Source organism: Gossypium arboreum, chromosome 6 (genome assembly GCF_025698485.1).
Source record: "Gossypium arboreum isolate Shixiya-1 chromosome 6, ASM2569848v2, whole genome shotgun sequence".
Taxonomy (NCBI): Eukaryota; Viridiplantae; Streptophyta; class Magnoliopsida; order Malvales; family Malvaceae; genus Gossypium; species Gossypium arboreum.
Genome location: NC_069075.1, coordinates 128,024,098 through 128,041,765, shown reverse-complemented (window position 1 = coordinate 128,041,765; position 17,668 = coordinate 128,024,098).

Sequence of the window (17,668 nt, the reverse complement as noted above, 5' to 3'; positions counted from 1 at the left end):
GGGCCAAAATTGGAATGATGGGCCAACAGCCCAATTGATAAGAACACTCGATGCGTGATTACGTTAGTACGTGAAAAGTAGGAATATGCATGAAAAGCCCTAAAATAGATAAATTACTGAAATACCTTTAAAAGTGGAAAATTTATAGTTTTACCCTAGTAGATAAATTACCAAATACCCCTAGGGTTAAATTGACCTAAATGCATGTTTGACCGTTGTTATTTATTGCATGCCATGTTGTTATTATCGATGCATGGGATTGGGATATTGACGGAGGAAGTACTGAAAGTGGCTTGTCCACGTCTTGGAGGCTTTGCCTCAACTTCTCGTTAATCGAGTAGCAAGGTCAAGCAATGTGGAGTGTTAAATGGGTGGGTTGAGCTATTCCCACATGGAGTGTAGGGCTGGTGCGGGTGGAGTGTAGTGGTTGGTGGGTTGAGTAGTCTCCCCAAATGGGCTTGCATATGTTATTGATGTTTGCATGTATTTTGAAATGGGCCTATGGGCCATACTGTTATCTGAATAAGGGACTAAGGCCCGGTTATTGTAATCTGAAAAGGGCTCGTCCAAGACCACTGTTACCTAAATGGGCTTAGGCCCAATAGGCTTGAGTGACTTGGGCTTTGAATGGGTTTTCCTTACACTGAGTTTCCCAAACTCACCCTTTTATTTTCATCCACGCAGAAATCCCCAACCATAGTGGGCTTGGAGTCGTGAGGAAATTGAGTGGCCACCGCTCGAAAGTTTGGTTTTCTTCGTGAACTGGACATCCTATTATTTACGTTGAGGTTTGGGTTTTAAATGTAATAAGGCCGTTTAATTATTTTTGATGGTTTTAATATGTATTACTAAGATAGGTATTACTTATTTTAACTGTTGAAATTGGATAGCTTTAGGCGCGTTTTCAAAAAAAAAACAACAATTGATTTCAAAATAACACGACAACAAGCAAAGCTTCCGAATGAAAGTATTTTCCAAAATTAATCACTTTTCCTAAAAATGACTTAATCAAATCGGTTTCCTAGAAATATACATGACGTTAAGGTGTGGCAATGGCGGTGTGCATGTCTTGGATTGGATCCGAAGGGAGCTTGGTACTTAAGTAGTCCGATAGACTCACCTCCTCTTTTCCGGTTTCCTACCTGGTGCACAGCTTCCATTCACTTTAACCTATAATGAAATTTTCTTTTAAAACACTAAGTATGTTTTTTCTGGATCAACAATATAAAATGTTTTGAACGCTTCGATGTGGCATGTCGGATCCGGCTATAACGTCTGGGCCGGGTTTAGGGTGCTACATTTAGTGGTATCAGAGCCTAGGTTGCAACAACTCGGCTGTGGAATGGGTTTACAAAAACAAAGATTTTCGAAAATGAAAATTTTATAAAGAATGCGAAAAACTCGATTTTCAAAATTTAGATATTTAGAAGGTGGCATTCCGAATCTCCGGCTCAAGTCTGTAAGTATTACTCTGAACTCTTCTGAATATTTTTCTGACTTATCTGTCATCTTTGAAATCTTGCTAGGATACTCTAGATAGGATGATCTGAAACCATAGGAAAATCGATAAGAGATCAAAGCGTAGCTAGACTTCAATTCTGCGAAAACAAACTCGAACTCTTATGCGATTCATAAAACATCCGTAATAAACACGGAATATTAATTGATGCATAAAAATTAAGTAATCAAGATAATACGATATGAGTACAAGAGGTCGTGGATGAAGCCGAGGAAGTGCTCGGCGAGATCTTCGTCTTTGAGACATATACTGGCGGTGGATGCACGGTACCACCGATATGAGGTAGAGTCTCATGACCATGGTCTTGGGATGATGCCCGTCACGAGCAATGATTCGTGTTCGGAAAGGGTTGCGGGGCAAGTCGAACACTGGAGTTCGGGGATCTATTTCTGAACGACTTCGGGCTAACGGAGCGGAGATCTTTAGGGGCGTGTCTGGTATCGACTCGAATGTGGCAGAATATTGATTGGAGGCCACGAACGGATTATGGACAACTTGGACTCTCGAGGAGATTGTGAGTGGGGTATCTCATACTAAGTCCTTTGGGTCACTTTCGGTTAGGGTAGACAAAGCGTATAGGGATGTACCCTTGGAAACTCAAGGTAAGATTTTCCCCGAAGATCTGATGGAGTTACCGTTCGGAGAGTTTGATCTTATTTTGGGAATGGACTGGCTTGTTAAGCATAAAGCGACTCTGGATTGTGCTGTTAAACAAATGGTGTTAAGGACCAGAAAGGATGAGGAGGTTATGGTGATAAGTAAGCGAAGGGATTATTTGTCCAATGTGGTGTCGGTATTAAGAGTCGAAAAGTGGATTCGGAAAGGTTGTGAGGTCTATTTGGCATTTGTAAGTCAGTCAGAAGAGGAGGGACTGACAGTGGATAAGGTTAGGACCGTAAAAGAGTTCCAAGATGTTTTTCCGGAGGAGCTTCCAGGATTGCCTCCGAACCGAGAAGTTGAGTTTGGAATAGATTTGTTGCTTGGAACGGCACCTGTGTCCATCGCACCGTATAGGATGGCACCGAAGGAGTTAGTGGAGTTAAAGGCTCAAATTCAAGAGTTATTGGATAGGGGCTTCATTAGGCCAAGCGTGTCTCTATGGGGAACACTGGTGCTATTTGTGAAGAAAAAGGACGGGACAATGCGCATGTGCATCGATTACCGCCAGTTGAACAAACTGACGATAAAGAATAAGTATCCACTGCCAAGGATTGATGATCTGTTCGACCAGCTTAGAGGAGCTTCTGTATTTTCCAAGATCGACCTTCGATCTGGATATCATCAAATAAGGAAGAAGGAACTCTTTGTGAAGTTCAGCAAGTCTGAACTTTGGTTGAGGGAGGTAACCTTCTTAGGACATGCGGTCTCTGCTGAGGGGATTAAGGTAGACCCTTGGAAAATTGAAGCGATTTTGGAGTGGAAGCCGCCTAGGTCAGTGTCGAAAATACGGAGTTTCCTAGGATTAGTAGGATACTACAGAAGGTTTGTGGAAGGTTTTTCTGTGATGGCAGCACCTCTGACAAAACTCATAAGGAAAGGAGTACCGTTTGTATGGACTGAGAAGCACCGGAAGCTTTTGAGAAGTTGAAGAAAGTTACATTGAAGCACTGTGTTGATTCAAATGAGTCTGAAAGGATTTTAGTGTGTACAGTGGCGCATCACACGTGGGTTTGGGCTGCGTGTTAATGCAAGAGGGTAAGGTGGTTGAATATGCATCACGACGACTTAAGCCTCATGAGGGAACTATCGACTTATGATTTAGAGTTGGCGTGATGATATTTGCACTTAAGATTTGGAGACTTTACTTGTACGGAGAAAGGTGTATTATATACACTGACCATAAGAGTCTTAAGTATTTGTTGACTCAGAAGGAGCTGAACCTTAGGCAAAGGAGATGGATTGAGTTACTTAAGGATTATGACTATTCGATCGAGTATCACCTGAGCAAGGCTAATGTGGTAGCCGATGCTCTAAGTCTTAGAGTCAGATCGATCTAAGAGCAATGTTTGCTCATCGAGTCAGATGATGATGGAAGTCTGCTTGGTGAGTTGCAAGTGAGGCCAACCTGGTGGATCGATTAAGGAAAAGCAGTTGAACGATGAGTCTTTGGTCGCTCGTTTCCAACAAGTTAAGGAAGGGGAAACTTCTGAGTTTGGGTTAAACGGCGAAGGAGTTCTGTGTTTCCGAGGAAGAATTTGAGTTCTGAAGGACTCTGATTTGAGGTAGACAATATTGAAGGAAGCTCATGGAGGACTTTGTGCCATGCATCCTGGAGGGAACAAGTTGTATCACGACTTGCGAGAATTGTACTGGTGGCCTGGACTTAAACGAGAAGTAACGGAGTTTGTAGGGAAATGTCTGACATGCCAACAAGTGAAAGTTGAGCATCAATTACCTTTTGGACTGTTGCAGCCAGTGAAGATACCACTTTGGAAGTGGGAGAGGGTAACCATGGACTTTGTGAGTGGGCTGCCCTTGACACCATCGAAGAAAGACTCGGTGTGGGTGATTGTGGATAGGTTGACAAAATTGGCCCATTTTATACCTGTATGTACTGACTTTTCGCTTCAAAAGTTAGCCAAGCTATATGTGGCGGAGATTGTACGACTTCATGGAGTCCCAGTTTCGATTGTATTTGACTGAGATCCCAGATTCACATCTCGATTTTGGCAAAAGTTGCATGAGGCGTTGGGGACGCGATTGAACTTTAGTATGGCTTTCCATCCCCAAACTGATGGTCAGTCAGAGAGGGCTATTCAGATTCTGGAGGACATGTTGAGGGGATGCGTGATTGACTTTCGAGGTAGTTGGGAGGATTACTTGCCGTTGGCAGAATTTGCGTACAATAATAGTTACCAAAGTAGTATTCAATGGCACCGTATGAAGCACTATATGGACGAAGGTGTCGTACACCTAGTTGTTGGACTGAACTAGGAGAGTGACAAATTCTTGGACCAGAGTTGGTAGCTGATACTGAGGATAAGGTCAGAATAATTAGGGACCGGTTAAAAGAAGCATCTGATAGGCAAAAGTCATATGCAGATTTGAAGCGTAAGGAGATTGAGTACTCAGTAGGTGATATGGTCTTCTTAAAGGTTTCTCCTTGGAAGAAGATATTAAGGTTCGATAATAAGGGCAAGTTGAGTCCGCGGTTCATTGGGCCTTATCGGGTTTTGAAGCGAGTAGGCCCAGTTGCTTATCAGTTGGAATTGCCTCCAGAGTTAGACAGGATTCACGATGTTTTTCACGTCTCCATGTTAAGGCATTATCGTTCGACCTCGCTCATGTCCCGCCATTCACGAAAATTGAAGTTCGATGATTTGACCTTTGAGGAAGAACCCATACAAATTTTAGATCGAGAGGTTAAAGTTCTAAGAAGGAAGTCGGTTCCGTTGGTAAAAGTACTGTGGCGTAATCATTGAAGGGAAGAAGCTACTTGGGAATCAGAAGAGACTATGAGTCAACAATACCCTCAACTATTTGGATCAAGTAAATTTCGAGGCCGAAATTTCTTTAAGGGGGGTAGAGTTGTAACGCCCCAATTTTCAGAAATTCTGTGAATGTTGGCATAAGTTTAATTATGTTAATGGGCCTCTAGAAAGCCAAGCTTAAGATAGAACCCGACAATTTTAGTTAATTTTTGTTCCATAAGAAAAAGGGGGTGAAATTATGAAATAGAACCTATGTGAAAATGTTTGAAAATGCTATAGGCTAAATTGAAGTGGCCAAATAAATAGGAGTGCAAAATAGGAGGATTTGCATGACAAACCTCCCATTTTACATGAAGTGGCCAGCCATCATGTTGTTGTAGACAATATGAGCACTTGATATCCATAATTTATGGTACAAATTGATACAAATTGATAATGGGTTAGGTAAATGTTCCATGATAATGCATTAGGTAAATATTCCATGATAATGGGTTAGGTAAATGTTCCATGATAATGGTTTAAGTAAATGTTCCATGATGGGCATTTCATGTCTTTTGTATTAAAGAATTAAATGGATGAAATATGAAATTTTATTAAAAGAAAAAGGGGTGAAAACAACAAAGTTTTGTCTATATTTGTTCATCATAGCCTAAAATTAGAGAAGAGAAAGGAGAGGAGAAAGCTCTTGAATGTTCGGTCACTTGGGGAAGAAAATTGAAGGTAAGTTCATGGTAGTTTGCTATGGTAGTTTGCTTCTATCTTGATGTTCATGAGTTCTTCTTGATTCTACCTTAACTCTTGAAGCATATTTTGGTTTTTGGTTGTGTTGTGAGCATTTGGTCATGAATTAAAATGAAGGAAATGGTTGTTGTTTCATGTTCTTTTGATGAAAAATGGAAGATAGGTGAAGTTGAGCCAAACAAATGAGCATGCATGTGCCTTAGATGCTAAGGGGAAAAATCGGCTAATATGTTGTGCTTTAAAATGATGAAATGGAGATTATACTTAAGTAAAATCATAGATATGTGATGATTGATTGGTGATATACATGTTTAAAAAAAAAAACATGCATGCAAGTTATGTGTGAAAGAGTGATTTGGTAATAAATCTGCTTGGGACAGCAGCAGTAACGTGACTTTGGAAAATCACCATAAATTGTGGGAGATGAGTTAGAAGCTACATAAATTATGTAATTAAAGCTTAATGAGTCTAGTTTCAAATGGAATAAACTAGAACATATTTTGAATTCTATACAATGAGAAATTTGACTCGTAATTAGGAGTGGTCAGATTAGTCAAATAGTGAAACATGCGAAACTTTGAGAAAAATATGGTATTGATTGGCCAAACCAAAAATTCTGAAAATTTAATGGATATAAGATATATGAGTCTATTTTTAGGGAAAATTAACGGCACTTGATTTAGAGTTTCGTAGCTCCAGTTATAAATGATTTAGTGACTGTTGCTTAGGAAGACAGCTTGCAGTGAAATTATGATTATGTGGTAAACATTGACAAAAATTTGTTAATGAGTTGCTTATTGATTTCTTATAAGCTTACTATGATCTGTAGGTGTGGTTGGCCGAATATTGTAAGGGGTTAATACGTAGTTTGTATTTGAATAGTTAGATTAACGTGTTAGTAATCCAATTGTAGGCGGTTCGTGTGTGGATCTCGTCAGCATATCGTCGCAAACAGGTGTGTAACTAACACCCTCTTTCTTAGTCTGGATTGGCAAAAGTTGAAAAGCCAAAATGCCGAAAACTGGTATTTTGTAGATTTGCGAGTGTGCGAATGCTCGTGAGGTAAATCGATTAATGTTTTTGGTAAACTGCAAAATTTGGACTACAAAGTGCATGATTTCTATGCCCTCGATATTTTTGGGCTTAATGGGCCAAAATTGGAATGATGGGCCAACGGGCCCAATTCGGTAAGAACACTCGATACGTGATTCTGTTAGTACGTGAAAAGTAGGAATATGCATGAAAAACCCTAAAATAGATAAATTATTGAAATACCTTTAAAAGTGGAAAATTTATAGTTTTACCCCTAGTAGATAAATTACAGAAATACCCCTAGAGTTAAATTGACCTAAATGCATGTTTGACCGTTGTTATTTACTGCATGCCATGTTGTTATTATCTGATGTATGGGATTGGGATATTGACGGAGGAAGTACTGAAAGTGGCTTGTCCACGTCTTGGAGGCTTTGCCTCAACTTATCGTTAATCGAGCAAAGCAAGGCCAAGAATCGTGGAGTGTTGGGTGGGTGGGTTGAGCTATTCCCCACATGGAGTGTCGGGCTGGTACGGGTGGAGTGTAGTGGTTGGTGGGTTGAGTAGTCTCCCAAATGGGCTTGCATATGTTATTGATGTTGCATGTATTTTGAAATGGGCCTATGGGCCATCATTATCTGAATAAGGGACTAAGGCCCGGTTATTGTAATCTGAAAAGGGCTCGTCCAAGACCACTTTACTGAATGGGCTTAGGCCCAATAGGCTTGAGTGACTTGGGCTTTGAATGGGTTTTCCTTACATTGAGTTTCCCAAACTCACCCTTTTATTTTCATCCACGCAGAAATCCCCAACCATAGTGGGCTTGGAGTCGTGAGGAAATTGAGAGTGGCCACATTCGAAAGTTTGTTTTTCTTCCGTGAACTGGACATCCTATTATTTACGTTGAGGTTTGGGTTTTTAAATGTAATAAGGCCGCTTAATTATTTTTGATGGTTTTAATATGTATTACTAAGATAGGTATTACTTATTTTAACTGTTGAAATTGGATAGCTTTAGGGCGCATTTTCAAAAAAAAAAACAACAACAATTGATTTCAAAATAACGCGACAACAAGCAAAGCTTCCGCAATGAAAGTATTTTCCAAAATTAATCACTTTTCCTAAAAATGACTTAATCAAATCGGTTTCCTAGAAATATACATGACGTTAAAGTGTGGCAATGGCGGTGTGCATGTCTAGGATTGGATCCGAAGGGAGCTTGGTACTTAAGTAGTCCGATAGACTCACCTCCTCTTTTCCGGTTTCCTACCTGGTGCACAGCTTCCATTCACTTTAACCTATAATGAAATTATCTTTTAAAACACTAAGTAGGTTTTTTCTGGATCAACAATATAAAATGTTTTGAACGCTTCGATGTGGCATGTCGGATCCGGCTATAACGTCTGGGCCGAGTTTGGGGTGCTACACACACTCTCTGACCTATTTACACCCGTAACCCTTTTGTTTATTCAAGCCTTCGATTTAATCTAAAATTTTAAAATTAAAAGAAAATTAATTACTACATCAGTCCTTTGTTTTCCACATTTTTTATTATTGCCTTTTTGAAAGAGTTTTAACTTTTCATTAACTTTAGCCAATTTAATTAATTTTCCTATTTTATTACTATTTGTTTTAAAGAGGAAATTTTAGGTTATTTTCCATCCTATAAGTGTTGACATGAAGCTAGTTAAGTAGATGGTACATTTTAATGAAATCATAAGGTTTTTATATTTGAATTTAGGTTAGCCTTTAAGATCTTATCTACCATTTACCTAGAAAAATTAAAAGTAATATGTAGGATTGCTTTTAGGATTTTAAACTAATTTTAAATATCATATAGGATTCCTCTTTAGAATCTTAAATTAATGTGTAAATATTCTTTAGAACTTTGTTTAAGATTAAAACTAAAGATTTTTGTAGGTGAATTGTAAATCATGGGTAGGTCTTTCTAAGTATTTTATTTTAGAAACTTTTAAGAAAACTAATAAATGCTATTTAAGATATATTATTTTAGAATTTTGACAATTTAAACATTAGATCAAGAATTTTAAAGTAAGATAAATCATAAACCCGACATAGGATACTTACATAAGATCTTAATAGGTTCCAAGTTATTAATTAAATCTTTTAAAAATAATAATAATAAAAGATCAAATAAGTTGTAGATAGATTTTAATATTTCTCTAAATTCATTGGTAATTTTAGGTTTTTTTTAGAATTCTAAAATAGAATTAATTTTAGGAATTGAAGGTATTTTTGTAACGTCCTAAATTAGGGCCTAGTCGGAATAGTGGTTTCGAGACCATAAATCTGAAGTGAAAATATTTATTTTATAATTATTATAAATTCTATGATATGTTTCTATGCTTGTGTGAAAATTCCATGAGGAAATTTTATGTGAAAAGTGTCTAATTGAACTTTAGGGACTAAATTGAATAATTTGTAAAACTTGTTTTCTAGAATCATTTTGCATGAAATTGAATTGGATTATTTATTATAGGTCCTTAATGAGTAATTTGACCAAGTTCTAAAAATTTTGGACAAAAATGGGCTTGGAAGGGTAAATTTTGAAAGAATAGTAAAAAAGGCATTTTGGTTATTTAGGGGTAAAATGAACTAAAAGACAAAATTAAAAGCCAAATGTGTCCATCTTCTTCCTAAGGGCCGAAATTCTCATGAAAACCACCATGGCTAGGGTTTCTAAGCTTCCAAGCTCAATATTAAGTGCCTTCGAACCTCGTTTTTAATGTTCTAAGCATTTTTGAAGTCCTGGTAGCATGATCTATCTATTTCTACCATTATTTTGAGCTATGGTTCATGTTTAAAAATTTACCCATGCATGACATGTTAGTATTTTGATGTTTAATGGTAGAATATGAAAGATTGGGGTGTGTTTAACATCTTTTACTAAGTGTTTTTTCATGAAAAAGGACTTTACTAAGTGTTTAACATCTTTTACTAAGGTGTAAAATGGGTAACTAAAAATCTATTTTAATGAGAAATATGGGCTGCCATAAGCTTGATTATGGTTCGGCTAGGCTTGGGTAACCAAGAAATTGAACACATTTCATTTTACGAGCCTAGGGACCAAAGTGTAAATATGTGAAAGTTTATGAGTCAAAATGAAAATTTGTAAAAAAAATGATTTTTGGACCCATATGAATAATGTGACTAATTAGTAAGCTAAATGTGATACAATAGATCAAGGAAAATAAGATTCGGGCTTAGAACGAGGTTGAACAAGGTTATGGACTAATTCGGAATAAGTAGTTGTAATCGAACCCGAGGTAAGTTCATATGATGAAATAACCAAGTTGTTAATTTTATTGTTGTTCATGGATGAAATCTAAATTGGTATGTTAATTTAGTTGTGATGAATTGATTAGAATATGAAAAAGTGAAATGAAATGAAAGCTTTTACTATGATGAGTATAAATACTTAATGTAATGTTGTACCATGTGTTTAATGCTTAAATTTTATTATGGAATGTGCTTTGATTATCCCATGAATATGTGGTTGATGCTATGAATGGGAAATTGGTACTATTGTCAGACTGAATGACATATGGCCATTAAATACGACATCATGAGCAAGTATGCCATGTGCAAGTGAGAAAGAATCTCGTTTGAACCTTAGGAATAGTTTAGGATACAAGTGACATCCCACTAGGAATTAAGCAATCCGAGCTCGTTGAGCTGTCCGAGCTCGTGATATGTATGAGATTCCAAACTTGTTGAGTGGTCCAAGTTCGTGAGATACGTGGCATCCAAGCTCATTGAGTGGTCCGAGTTCAATGTGTATGCGATGCCTGTGACTAAGTTCCGGGCAACGATCTTGAGTGTTCTACCGGTGGCTAGGTAATCCTTGAGTGGTCGGATACCTATCAGCTTTTGTGAGTAACCCGTGTAGTTACACCTAGATTGGTTACTATATGTGTAAGGTTCCATGTATCCAATAGTATTCTAAGTGTTCAACGGGTATTGATATGTAATGAATGTGATGAAGTCCCGAGAAAGGCATGTTAAGAGGTATGGTTATGTGATATACTACGATGAGCACATGTATGTACGCTAAATTCATGAGTAATAGTTCGATGAATGATGACTTTAGATGAGGAAGCATATGTATGTGTATATATATGATAAACAAGTGAAAAGAGTTGAATGGTGAACCATCCTTATGCCTATGATTATGAAATTTGCTGCAATATCATGTTAACTTACATTGTGTAATTGAATAAGGGATCCATGAAATAATGAGTCCATGATAGATGTGACAATGAACTTAGGTTAGTTATTATGAATTTGCACTATAACAGTGTTGGACAGCAGCACTTATGTGATTTTGAAAATCTACCAAAAATTGTGGAATTTGAATTAGAAACTGAATAGGATATGAGATAAAAGCTTATCGAGTCTAGTTTCACATAGAGGAAATGATGTAAGCAAAAGATTTTTATACTATGATATATTTGAAATTTTGTGAGATAGAGTCAGGGTGATTTCGGGCTCCCCTGTTGAACTTTGGAAAATTATTAGAAATTGAAAAAAAAAATAATTATGGGTTAAAATTTATATGAATAAGCTCTTAATAAGTCTATTTTATGCACATATAATAGGGGACACTTTAAAGAATAAACTTTACTTATTGGCTAGACCACAAATTCTTGAAATTTTATGGTAAGAAGATATATGAGTCTAGTTTTAGGGAAAATTTACGGATCTTAATTTGGAGTTTCGTAGCTCCAGATATAAATAAATTAGTAACTATGACTTGAGAAAACAGCATGACCAGAAAATAAGTAAAAGTGTAATTATGATTATATCTCCATGGAATCATGTTGATAATTTGCTTATTATTTTCATATGAACTTACTAAGCTTTAAGCTTACTCCCTCCTCTCCATTTCTTTAGTGTTGTTAGGTCAGCTCGGGGTTGGAGATCGTCATAGGCAGCATCACACTATGAAGCCATCCCCTATGGATTGTTAACATGTATAAGTTAAGCGTACCCAAGTGAGTGGCATGTATAGAGACTTAGTCTTTCGATATATGTGTTTCATGAATTGGCCAAATGTATTGGCTTATAATGATTCAATTGTATATAGCCATGAGATGTGGCTTATATTGATTAATGGGTTGCAACCCTATTATATGTGCATGCACAAGCTTAAAAATTTCATGTGATGTGAGTATGTGACTTGCTATGGTGTGCAATGTCTTAGACAAGCATGTTATTCTACGCATGTGAAATATGTTGGTATTTTATGAAGTTATGAGTTAGCCTTGAGTATAAATGTTTGATGATTAAGTTGAAATCTCTTGGTATGATAGTAACCATGGTATAAAAGTATAAGTGATATTATAATAGACAATGCCAAATGAGTGTGAATTGGTGTGTTTAATTTAGTATAAAATGAGTATGCAAAACACATGTATCATGACATGCAAATGCTATGCTTGTGGCCTAATTGAAGATGTTTAATCATTAAATGGATGTCATGCTATATGTTATGGATGTTGTATAAATGTGTGAGGGTTTATGGTTGACCAACGCTTGGAAAATAGCCTCAGTGTTGGCCACACGGGCAGAGACACGGCTGTGTGTCTCAGTTGTGTGGGGGACACGGCCTTAGCACATGGACGTGTGACTTGGCCGTGTGACCCTATTTCATTGCTAACGTCATAAACAGAGAGTTACACGGGCTGAGAACACGGCGGTGTCTCAAGCTACACGGGCGAGTGTGACTACACGGCCGAACCCACACGGGCGTGTGACTCTCTAAACATGAAGAATTTTCTAAGTGTTGTAAAATTTCCAGAAGTTCTCGGTTTAGTCCCAAACCACCTTTAATGCATGTTTAGAGCCTCGATAGCTCTTGTAAGGGACATTATGCATGTGTTTGAAAAGTTTTAGTTTGGACAAAATTTTATGGCCCGGTGTTGCACGTTTGTTTATGCTTAAGTCTGGTAATGCCTCGTGTCCTGTCCTGGCGTCAGACACAGGTAAGGGTTGTTATAATTTTACTAGAATTATTTAGGAATCCTTTAGGGTTCCCATTAAAAGTAAAAATCTCTAACTTAAGTTTCAAATTAGATACGTTTGGTGAACACATCTTAATCGAGTTACAAGTAAACCAGAGGCATTTTCTTTAGATTTTTTATTTAAGATTTCCATAAAATTTTACCTAAATTAAGACATTAACATGTTTAAATAAAAAAAACCTACCTCCTAAGACCCTGTAGGACTATCCCCGAATAGGCATTATGGGGGTGCTATATGTAATATCCCTAAACTGAGTCTAGTAGTTTCAGGTATATTTTTCAGGTTCCGGGCGTCAATTAGGAATTTATCAGGTTAATAGTAAATTTTAATCTAATTTAAAAGGTCAATTTCATCTAAAATCGATTAAACAGTAATCCGAAGAAATAAAAATATTTTTGAAAAATTAATTTTAAAGTAATTAAAATAATAATTAATTTGGGTCGAAAAAGAATTTTAAAATAATTTCTATTTGGGTTTAATTTGAGTTAAATACTAATTAAATTGGATTTAATTTTTTAAAAAAGTGAAAATTTAGTGTGACAACCCGAATTAGGGCCTAATCGGAATAGTGGTTTCGTGACCACAAATTCGAGATAGAAATAATTGTTTTATAATTATTTTGGGGTTTATGATATGATTGCATGATTGTGTGAAAATTTCGTGATGAAATTCTATGCCTAAAGTGCTTAAATTGAAAGTAGGGACTAAATCGAATAAGTTGCAAAATTTGCATCCCGAAGTTTTAGTATGAAATTGTTTTGGAATATTAATTAGGAGGTCTTAAATAGCAATTTGACCAATTTTAAGTTCATGGACAAAATTAGGACATGGAAGGAATTTTTGAAAGTTTAGTAAGGAGGGCATTTTGGTCATTTGGATATTAAATGAAATAAAATGGGAAAAATAACACAAAATTGGTCATCATCCTCCTTAGTTGCTGCCGAATTCTCCTCTCTCCATAGCTAGGGTTTCTTCAACTTTCAAGCTCCATAGTAAGTGATTCCAAGCCCGCTTTTAATGTTCTTTACGTTTTGGAATCCGGAAGCTCGATTAAGCTTATGCTAGTAATAATTTAACCTAGGGTTCACATTTGGAAAAATACCCATAGGTGAAATTTGTGTATTTTGATGTTTTATGATAGAATATGAGGTTTTAAATTATGTTAAATAACTTGTGCTACTCGGTTTTAAGTGAAAACGAGTAAAAGCAAGATAATCGGTAAAAATACCTATTGTTCATAACTATATGATAGAGTGAGAATTTGATGTTGTTGTAGAAGAGAAAATGTTCAGCATATCATAAAATATAAGAATAAGGGCTGGAATTAAATTCCGAGCCTAGGGGCAAAATTGTAATTTTGAAAAGTTAGGGGCAAAATGTAATTTTTCCATGATGTGATTTTGGATTGAAATAAATAGTATGAGTATTAAATGAGCTAAATGTGTTATTATAGATCAAGAAAGACGCGAATTGATCTCGAGCAGGGGAAGGAAAAGTTTTGGACTAAATTGCAAAATTTCCACATTTTGCACCAAGGTAAGTTTGTATGTAAATATTACAATAATTTCATGTACATTCTTATATTTCAGCCTATTATATAAATATACTAGCTGATGTTAAAATATAAATCGACTATTGGAAGAATGGAAATAAATATATAGAGATCCGGTTGAACATTCTGAGAGATCGAATGAAATAGAGGGAGCGTAGCTAGGTCACATGTATGATGCTGAGTGCACATCATGTGTACAAGAAAGCTACGAGACACCCTGTAGTAGCTAGGTCACATGTGTGATACGAGATGTATCCCATGTAGACAAGAGAGCTACGTGAAAGATAAATGTAGCTAGGTCGCATGCGTGATTCCAAGTGAAGGACACCATGTAGACAAGAGAGCTACGTGAAAGATAAATGTAGCTAGGTCGCATGCGTGATTCCAAGTGAAGGACACCATGTAGACAAGAGAGCTACGAGACAAATCTGTTGGGTCGCATGAGTGGTACTAAGTGTTCACCATGTGTACAAGAGAGCCGAACTAAACGAAGTATGATGGTGGAGCCGTGTGTCAAAACCATTAAATATCGAGGATTGATCCGAATTGTTCAACGGGATGGTTTTGTGGTGATATTGTGGTTTGGACCTACACTTATGGTGAATGAAATGTGGTGAAAATGATTTGTGGTATATACATATATAAGATAAAATGAGGTTAGCATAAAGAATGTGTGAAAGAGTGAAATTAGCATTAAAACTGTTTTTAGATGGTAGCAGTGACGTGATTTTGAAAAATCACCAAAAATAGGAGGAATATAATTAGAGGTTGAATGAGATGTGAAATTAAAGTTTAATGAGTCTACTTTCATATAAAAGAAACAGAGCAAGCAAAGGAGTTTTATATTTTGAGATATTTACAATTGTATGTGACTTGCTCAGGATGAATACGTGATCCCCTGTTCCAACTTTGAAAAATCATTAAAAATTGTACAAGGAAAATTAAGAAATATAGTTTACATGCCTAAATTCTTTATTGAGACTAGTTTTAAATGAAATAGACCTCAGTGTTTTTTGAATTGTGTACTGAGAGATATTCAATTTGTAGTGAACAGAGGTCAGATCAGTCGAGCTGTGTAACAGGGGAAACTTTAACTAATAAACTGTACTAATCGGCTGAACCAAAATTATAGAAAAAATTAGCAAAAAGCTTTATGAGTCTAGATTCAGGAAATTTTACGGATTTGAATTTCGAGTTTTGTAACCCGAGTTATGATTTATTTAGTGAATATGATGCAGTAGAGACAGCTAAATCAAAGTGGAATGAATAGTGAAGTTAAAGTAGATAAACTTGAATTGTTGTGTAAACATGTTAGATTCTTTAATTAGTATTTACATACTTACTTACTAAGCTATAAGCTTACTTTGTTTCTCTCTTTTGTCTTATAGTGTTCTTGACTTGCTCAGAGTTAAGGATCATGAAGATCTATCCGCACTATCATACTTTAGGGTATTTGAACTAAACGTTTTGAATTATGGCATGTATAGTAGGCTTAATTATTTTGTTACGTGTCATATTTGTCTAGGTTAAAATATTAGTTACAATGCTCGACCGGATACTTTGTACAAGCCATTAAAGTGGGCTAATATTGTTCAAGACATATGTTATACGATGCACTATCAAATTGGATGACATATTTACATCTCGATTATGTTTAATGGTATGTGTTATGTTCGGTAATACCTTATATCTGCTCCTACGACAGAACGGGTAAGGGTGTTACATTTAGTGGTATCGAGCTATGGTTTAGTCGGTTCTCGGACTAATAAAGTGTGTGTAAAGGTCTAGCTATACATGCCATAAAAATATTGTGATAGTGTGGTGACTCGATTATTCTAAACTATGTCTTGTTTTAATATAGTAATGGATCCTGAAGGAACTGCGGTGATGATGTTTGCTAGTAATGCGCTCCCCCGCACAAGGGACCGCTACTGTGGAAAGTAGACTGAGACATTGAGACAAGGAGATGAGGCTCGGATGCCTTTCTCCAAATGATGAACAATTGGTATCTTGAATTTATTCGAGCAAATCCAAATGCTCAACCTCCTCCACCCCTCCTATACCTCGGGCGATTCTCGTAGTCGCTCAAGGTATAGATTTGGTAAGAATGAACAAGCCTCCGGTTGACAAGATTCGAAAACAAGGGGTCAAGAGTTTAGAGCAAAGGTCGATGATGATCCCGAGAAAGCGGAATTCGGCTTGAAAATTCTACCCGTGTATTTGATGAGCTCTCATGTACACCGAGGAATGCTTAAAGTGTCTTTGATCACTTTTGAGAGATTGACTTACCACCGGTGGAAGACTTTGGTTGCAGTGGTGCCAAAAGAAAAGTTACTTGGGATTTCTTCCAGAAGAATTTAGAAAGAAATACATAAGTCAGCGATTTATTGATCAAAACGGAAGGAGTTCCTTGAATTGAAGCGAGGGAAAATGTCTCATGGCGAGTATGAACGCGAATTTGTAAGACTCAACAAGTATGCCTGAGAATGTGTGTCCACCGAGGCCATTATGTGTAGAAGATTTGAAGATGGGCTGAATGAGGACATTAAAGTGCTTGTAGGAATTTTGGAGTTGAAAGAATTTGTAGTATTGGTTGATCGAGCTCTTAAAGTCAAGAATTGAACAAAGAAAGAAGAAAAGTCGCTATTGAGGCCCGAGATGTCGAAAAAAGACAGATAAGCAAGCCATTTCAATCTCAACCAAAGAGGTCCAAAGAGACAAACCCTCGAATGACAGTTTCAATTGGGGATTCACACAGATCGTGGTAGAGCATATTCGGGTCTAAAGCTCAAGCTACTTGATGGCAAGTGTGGGTAATGTGCGACCTAGAAAGCCCGAGTGTCGAATGTGGCGAGCAACATTATGGTGAGTGTTGGGGGACCGAGCGAGCTTGTTTCAAAGCGGTTCTCGAGCATTTTATTAGAGATTGTCCGGAGAAAGTTAAAGAAGAAAGATTTGAGTGCTAGATGAATACCACCGCTAGTAGAGGTAGACCACCGAGAAATCTTGGAGGTGGGACTAGTAGTAAAACGTGATGAAAGATTTAACGGCAAGATCGAAGCTAGAGCACTGCTAGAGCTTATGCTATACGTGCTCGAGAAGATGCATCATCTCCGATGTTATTATCGGTACATTTTCTCTATGATACTATTGTTATTGCATTGATTGATCCCGGTCCACTCATTCCTATATTTGCATGAATTTAGTATCCAATAAAAGTTGCTGTTGAATTTATGAGTTTACGATTAAAGTGTCGAACCCTTAGGCCAATATGTGCTAGTTGACAAGGTTTGCAAGAATTGCCCATTAATGATTCAAGGTCACTGCTTTCCGCCAACTTGATGTCATA